The sequence below is a fragment of the Kogia breviceps genome, chromosome 3 (genome assembly GCF_026419965.1).
Source record: "Kogia breviceps isolate mKogBre1 chromosome 3, mKogBre1 haplotype 1, whole genome shotgun sequence".
Lineage (NCBI taxonomy): Eukaryota > Metazoa > Chordata > Mammalia > Artiodactyla > Physeteridae > Kogia > Kogia breviceps.
The window spans coordinates 15,470,745-15,479,183 of NC_081312.1; positions in this window are offsets into that span (position 1 = coordinate 15,470,745).

Genomic DNA, 8,439 nt, shown 5'->3' on the forward strand with positions numbered 1-8,439 from the left:
GAGCTTAAATCTTCTAAACTGTCTGGTTTGTAAAAGTGTGTACATTTAATGGGCAAAAAAGTTTGAATGAATGTAATATATGTGAAATGAATATATTATAGTCTATTTTCGCCATAAAAATAAATATTGAAGCAAGATATGATTTGTGTGTGAATAGGTCAATTAAAGCTTTTTTTTGTTTGTTTTGCTTTATAATTTTAGATCTGATTGCAAAGAGGCATATAATTAGTCCCATTTCCCCAGTGGGTTATTTTAAATTATGTTGCAGACAATAGATGTTTCTTTTAGTAGTTGTCAGTCTGTCATCACACATCTCCACCATCATCAATCACTTACGAGTTAGAATGCATCTTATCAAAACAGCCAACTTCATTAATCAGGACATTTGTGGAACAATGAATATATTTGAAGAAAAAATATTTATGTACTTCTCAGCAGGTTGGCAGAGCTCCTCACACTATCATCCCTGTAGTGGAACTTACTGTTATTAGTTGAATGTCCACTTCATTTATTAGTGGGGTTGTTTCTGGACCAGCAACATTGGAAACTTGTTAAAACGCAGATTCTTGAAGTACATCCCAGGTCTGAAAATTCTGAATCAGAAGCTATGGACATGGGACCCAGAAATCTGCCTTAACAAGGTCTCCAGATGATTCTGATGCACATTAAAGTGGGAGAACTACTGCTTTAGTTATTAAAAAGCCGTAGATGTTCAATATAGACCACAAATTGGGATTAGTTACATAGCCAGTCTACAATTAATAGGCACTAAGGTTTCATAATTGTGGTAGACAATGGGCCCCCAAAGATGTCCATGTTCTATTCCCCCGAAGTTGTGAATGTTATCTTACATGGCAAAAGGGACTCTGCAGATGTGATTAAATCAAGCTTCTTGAGATGAGATTGTCCTGGATTATCCGTGTGGGCCTAAAGTAACCACAGGGTCTTTCTACAAGGGAGGCAGGAGGGTCACATTGAGCAGAGATGTGATGACGGAAGCAGAGGTGAGAGAGATTTAAGGATGCTGAACTGCTGGGCTTGATGATGGAGGAAGGGGCCACAAGTGAAGAAATGCAGGCAGCCTCTAAAAACTGGAAAAGGTAAGAAACGTTCTCCCCTAGAGCCTCCAAGAAGAATGCAGCCCTGGCAACATGCTGATTTTATGACTTCTGGCTTCCAGAACTGTAAGTTGGTAAATATGGGTTTTTTATTTCAAGCCACTAAGTTTGGTAAACTTGTTAGAGCTGCAATAGAAAACTAATAAAAGAGTATAAACTTCCTTGCAGGAAAAACGAAGGTCAACTCACCTTTTTTTTTTTTTTTTTGCAGTACGTGGGCCTCTCACTGTTGTGGCCTCTCCCGTTGCGGAGCACAGGCTCCAGACACGCAGGCTCAGCAGCCATGGCTCACGGGCCTAGCCGCTCCGCTGCATGTGGGATCTTCCTGGACCGGGGCACGAACCTGTGTCCCTTGCATCAGCAGGTGGACCCTCAACCACTGCGCCACCAGGGAAGCCCCAACTCACCTTTTAAAAATATTTTTTTAATTTTTATTTTTAAAATTGAGATATACTTGACTTACAATATTGTATGTTTCAGGTGTACAACACAGTGATTCACAGTTTTTAAAGGTTATACCCCATTTGTAGTTATCAGAAAATACTGGCTATATTCTCTGTTGTACAATATATCCTTATTGCTTATCTATTTAATTTTTTAACTTATTTTTAAAATATATTTATTTATTTGGCTGCGTTGGGTCTTCGTTACTGCATGCGGGTTTTCTCTAGTTGTGGGGAGCAGGAACTATTCTTCATTGTGGTGTGTGGGCTTGGCTATTGTAAGTAATGCTGCTATGAACATTGGAGTGCCTGTATCTTTGCAAATTAGTGTTTCATTTTCTTCCAGCATAGAGCCAGCATTGGAATTGCTGGGTCATATGGTAGTTCTGTTTTTAATTTTTGAGGACCCTCCATACTGTTTTCCACAGTGGCTGCACCAATTTACATTCCCACTAACAGTGTAGGAGGGTTCCCTTTTCTCCACATTTTCACCAGCATTTCTTATTTGTGGTCTTTTTGATGATAGCCATTCTGACAGATGTGAGGTGGTATCTCATTGTGGTTTTGATTTGCATTTCTCAGATGATAAACGATGTTGAGCATCTTTTCATGTGCCTGTTGGCCATCTAAATGTCTTTGGAGAAATGTCTGTTCAGGTCTTCTGCCCATTTTTTAGTCAGGTTGTTTGGTTTTTTGATGTTGAGTTATATGAGCTATTTATATATTTTGGATATTAACCCCTTATCAGTCATGTCATTGGCAAATATTTTCTCCTATTCAGTAGGTTGCCTTTTTGTTTTCTTGGTGGTTTCCTTTGCTGTGCAAAAGCTTTTAAGTTTAATTAGGTGCTATTTGTTTATTTTTGCTTTTGTTTCCCTTGCCTTAGGAGATAGATCCAAAAAAATATTGCTGTGATTTATGCCAAAGAATATTGTGCCTATGTTCTCTTCTAGGGGTTTTATCGTTCAGGGTCTTAAATTTATGTCTTTAATCCATTTTGAGTTTATTTTTGTATATGGTATTAGAAAATGTTCTAATTTCATTCTTTCACATGTAGCTGTCCAGTTTTTCCAGCACCATTTATTGAAGAGACTGTCTTTTTTCCAATATATATTGTTGCCATCTTTGTCGTAGATTAATTGACTATAAGTGTGTGGGTTTATTTCTGGGTGCTCCATCTGTTCCATTGATCTATGTATCTGTTTTGTGCCAGTACCATACAGTTTATGTCAAAAAAGACTTTTTTTTTTTTTTTTTTTTCCGGTTCGCGGGCCTCTCACTGTTGTGGCCTCTCCCATTGCGGAGCAGGCTCCAGACGCGCAGGCTCAGCGGCTATGGCTCACGGGCCCAGCCGCTCCGCCGCATGTGGGATCTTCCCGGACCAGGGCACGAACCCGTATCCCCTGCATCGGCAGGCGGATTCTCAACCACTGCGCCACCAGGGAAGCCCAAAAAAAACTTTTTTGAAGTATAGTTGCTCTGCAATATTACATGAGTTATGGTTGTGCTATATAGTGATTCACAATTTTTAAAGGTTATGCTCTGTTTATAGTTATTATAACATATTGGCTGTATTTCCTGTGTTGTACAATATATCCTTGTAGCTTATTTTATACCTAAGTACCGTACTGTTTTGATTACTGTAGCTTTGTAGTGTAGCCTGAAGTCAGGGAGCATGATTCCTCCAGCTCTGTTCTTCTTTTTAAGGATTTTTTTGGGCTGTTTATGGTCTTTTGTGTTTCCATACAAATTTTAAAATTACTTGTTCTAGTTCTGTGGAAAATACCATTGGTACTTTGATAGGGATTGCATTGAATCTGTAGATTGCCTTGGATAGCATGGTCGTTTTAACAATATTAATTCTTCCAATCCATGAACATGGTATATCTTTCTATCTGTTTGTGTTGTCTTCAATTTCTTTCATCAGTGTCTTATCGTTTTTAGAGTATGGGTCTTTTGCTTCTTTATGTAGGTTTATTCCTAGCTAGGCATTTTATTCTTTTTGATATGGTTGCAGTTGTGATTGTTTCCATAATTTCTCTTTCTAATAGTTCATTGTTAGTGTATAGAAATGCAGCAGATTTCTGTATATTAGTTTTGTATCCTACCACTTTAGTGAGTTCATTGATGAGCTCTAGTAGGTTTTTGGTGGTGGCTTTAGGGTTTTCTATGCGTAGTGTCATGTCCTTTGCAAACAGTGACAATTTTACTTCTTCCTTTCCAATTTGGATTCCTTTCTTTCTTTCTTTCTTTTTTTAATCTGATTCCTGTAGCTAGAACTTCCAATACTATGTTGAATAAAAGTGGCCAAAGTGGGCATCCTTGTCTTGTTCCTGGTCTTAGAGGAAATGCTTTCAGCTTTTCACCATTCAGCATGATGCTGGGTGTGTGCTTATCATATATGGCCTTTATTATGTTGCAGTATGTTCCTTCTATACCTGTTGGGTATGATGTTAGCTGTGGCTTTGTCATATATGGTCTTTATTAGGTTGAGGTATATTGTTCCCTTTATACTCTGTTGAGTTTTTTTTAATCATAAATAGATGTTGAATTTGCCAAAAGCTTTTTCTGCATCTATCAAGATGATCATATGATTTTTAAAAAATAAATTTATTTATTTATTTTTGGCTGCGTTGGGTCTTCGTTGCTGCATGCAGGTTTTCTCTAGTTGTGGTGAGCAGGGGCTACTCTTCATTGCAGTGCTTGGGCTTCTCATTGCAGTGCATGTTGCAGAGCATGGGCTCTAGGCACACAGGCTTCAGGAGTTGTGGCACACAGGCTCCATAGTTGGGGCTCGCAGGCTCTAAAGCGCAGGTTCAGTAGTTGTGGCGCCCAGGCTTAGTTGCTCTGTGGCATGTGGGATCTTCCCGGACCAGGGCTTGAACCCATGCCTCCTACATTGGCAGGCAGATTCTTAACCACTGTGCCACCAGGGAAGCCCAATGATCATATGATTTTTATTCTTCAGTATGTTAATATGGTGTATCACATTGATAGATTTGTGGATATTGAACCAGCATACATCTCTGAGATAAATCCCACTTGATCATGGTGTATTATCATTTTAACGTGATGTTGGGTTCGGTTTGCCAGTATTTTGTTGAGGATTTTTGCATCTATGTTCATCAGTGATATTGGCCTGTAATTTTTGTGTGTGTGTCTGGTATCTTTGTCCTTTTTGGTATCAGGGTAATGCTGGCCTCATAGAATGAATTCAGAAGCATTCCTTCTTCTGCAATTTTTCGGGAATAGTTTGAGAAAGATAGATGTTAGCTTTTGTCTAAGTGTTTGGTAGAATTCACTTGTGAAGACATCTGGTCCTAGACTTTTGTTTGTTGAGAGTTATTTCCATTACTGATTCAATTTCATTACTGGTAATTGGTCTGTTTGCTCTTGGTTCAGTTTTGGGAGATTGTATATTTCTAGGAATTTGTTCATTTCTTCTAGGTTGTCCATTTTATTGGCATATAGTTGTTTGTAGTAACCTCTTTTGATCTTTGTATTTCTCTGGTGTCAGTTGTAACTTCTTTTTCATTTCTAATTTTATTGATTGGGCTCTCTCTTTTTTTCTTGAGCTTTGTTAAAGGTTTATCAATTTTGTTTTTCTTTTCAAAGAGCCAGCTCTTCATTTCATTGATGTTCTCTATTGTTTCTTTAGTCTCTCTTTCATTTATTTCTGCTCTGATCTTTATGATTTCTTTCCTTCTACTAACTTTGGATTTTGTTTGCTTTTTTCTTTTACACTGAAGGACTTACTCCTTCAGTGTAAGGTTAGGTTGTTTATTTGATATTTTTGTTTCCTGAAGTAAGTTTGTATTGCTATAAACTTTCTTCTTTGAACTGCTTTTGCTGTGTCACATAGATTTTGGATCATTGTGTTTTCGTTTTCATTTGTCTTCGGGCATTTTTTGATTTCCTCAGTGATCTATTGGTTGTTTAGTAGCATATTGTTTGCCACCATGTGTTTGTATTTTTGTAGTTTTTTTCTTGTAGTAGATTTCCTCTCTCATAGCATTGTGGTTGGAAAAGATGCTTGATATGATTTCTATTTTCTTAAATTTACTGAGGCTTGCTTTGTGGCCTAGCATATGATCTAGCCTGGAGAATGTTTCATGTGCATTTGAAAAGAATGTGTATTCTGCTTTTAAAAATATTTATTTATTTATTTAGGCTGTGTTGGGTCTTAGTTGTGGCACATAGGACCTTTCATTGTGGTGCATGGTCTCTTCATTGCAGTGCGCAGGCTTCTCTCTAGTTTTGGTGCATGGGCTCTAGAGTGTGTGGGCTCAGTAGCTGCAGCGTGTGGGCTCAGTTGTCCTGCAGCATGTAGGATCTTAGTTCCTCAACCAGGGATCAAACTCATGTCCTTTGCATTGGAAGGTGGATTCTTAACCACTGGACCACCAGGGAAGTCCCCTGTATTCTGATGCTTTTGGGTGGGATGTTCTATATATATTATGTCCGTCTGGTTTAATATGTTAAGGCCAGTGTTTTCCTATTGATTTTCAATGTAAGTGAAAATTGATGTAAGTGGATTGTTAAAGTTCCCTACTAGTATTGTGTTACTGTCCATTTCTTCCTTTATGTTTGTTAATACTTGCTTTATGTATGTAGGTGCTCCTATGTTGGGTGCATATATATTTACAATTGTTATATCTTCTTCTTGTATTGATCCTTTGATTGTTACATAATGTCTTTGTCTCTTCTAACAGTCTTTGTTTTAAAGTCTATTTTGTCTGATATAAGTATTGCTACCCTGGTTTTATTTTGATTTCCATTTGCATGGAATACCTTTTTGCATCCCCTTACTTTCAGTCTGTGTGTGTCTTTAGATTTGAAGTAAGTCTCTGTAGGCAGCATATGTATGGGTCTTGTTTTTGTATCCATCCAGGCACTGTATGTCTTTTGTTTGGAGCATTAAGTCCATTGACAGTTAAAGGAATTATTATTATTATTATTTTTTTTGCAGTACGCGGGCCTCTCACTGTCGTGGCCTCTCCCGTTGCGGAGCACAGGCTCTGGACGCGCAGGCTTAGCAGCCATGGCTCACGGGCCCAGCCGCTCCACGGCATGTGGGATCTTCCCGAACCGGGGCACGAACCCGTGTCCCCTGCATCGGCAGGCGGACTCTCAACCACTGCGCCACCAGGGAAGCCCCAGGAATTATTGATACATATGTTTTTATTGCCATCTTGTTAATTGTTTGGGGGTTGTTTTTGTGTTTCTTTTTTGTTCCTTCTTTTGTTCTCTTGTGATTTGAATATTTCTAGTGTTGTGTTTGGTTTCTTTTCTCTTTTTTGGGTGTATATCTATTATAAGTTTTTGGTTTGTGGTTACCATGAGGTTTATATGCATCAATCTGTGTATACATATGATTGTTTTAAGTTGCTGATCTCAACTTCTTTTTTTTTTTTTGTATGCGAGCCTCACACTGCTGTGGCCTCTCCCGTCGCGGAGCACAGGCTCCAGATGCACAGGCCCAGGGGCCATGGCCCACGGGCCCAGCCGCTCCATGGCATGCGGGATCCCCCCGGACCAGGGCACGAACCCGCACCCCCCGCACCGGCAGGCAGACCCCCAACCACTGCGCCACCAGGGAAGCCCTCTTTTTTTTTTTTAACATCTTTATTGGAGTATAATTGCTTTACAATGGTGTGTTAGTTTTTGCTTTGTAACAAAGTGAATCAGCTATACATATACGTATATCCCCATATCTCTTCCCTCTTGCGTCTCCCTCCCTCCCACCTTCCCTATCCCACCCCTCTAGGTGGTCACAAAGCACCGAGCTGATCTCCCTGTGCTATGCGGCTGCTTCCCACTAGCTATCGGTTTTACGTTTGGTAGTGTATATATGTCCATGCCACTCTCTCACTTTGTCCCAGCTTACCCTTCCCCCTCCCCATGCTCAATTTCAAATGCATTTTAACAACACTGCATTTGTATGCTTCTTCCCACATGATTACCATTTTTGATATCATATTTTAATTGTTTTGTGTATCCCCAGTGGCTTATTGTGACTATAGATGATTTTACTACTTTTGTTGTTTAACCTTTCTACTAGCTTTGTGTGTAGATGATTTACTACCTTTACTGTATGTTTGCCTTTACCAATGAGTTTTTTGCTTCCATAATTTTCATGTTTCTTGTGGCCTTTTCGTTTTTGCTTAGAGAAATCCCTTTAATATTTTTAAAGCTGGTTTGATCATGCTGATTTCATTTAGCTTTTGCTTGTCTGTAAAACTTTTGATCTCTCCATCAAATCTGAACAAGAGCCTTGCCAGGTAGAATATTCTTGGTTGTAAGTTTTTCCCTTTCATCACTTTAAATATACACTGCCACTCCCTTCTGGCCTGCATAGTTTCTGCTGAAAAGTCAACTGAAAGCCTTATGGGAGTTCCCTTGTATGTACTGAATAACTTGCTGCTTTTCCCTTGATTCTTTTTTTTTTTTTTTTTTTTTTTTTTTTTTTTTTTTTTTGCGGTATGCGGGCCTCTCACTGTTGTGGCCTCTCCCGTTGCGGAGCACAGGCTCCGGACGCGCAGGCTCAGCGGCCATGGCTCACGGGCTTAGTTGCTCCACGGCATGTGGGATCTTCCCGGACCAGGGCACGAACCCGTGTCTCCTGCATCGGCAGGCGGATTCTCAACCACTGCGCCACCAGGGAAGCCCCCCTTGATTCTTTTAATATTCTCTCTTTACCTTTAATTTTTGCTACTGTAATTACAATTTGCCTTGGTGTGTTCCTTTTTGGTTAATACTGTTTGGGACTCTGTGGTTGAATGCATGTTTCCTTTCCCAGGTTAGGGAAGTTTTCAGCTATTATGTCTTCAGATATGTTCTATGCCCCCTTTCTCTCTCTCTTCTCCTTCTGGGACCCC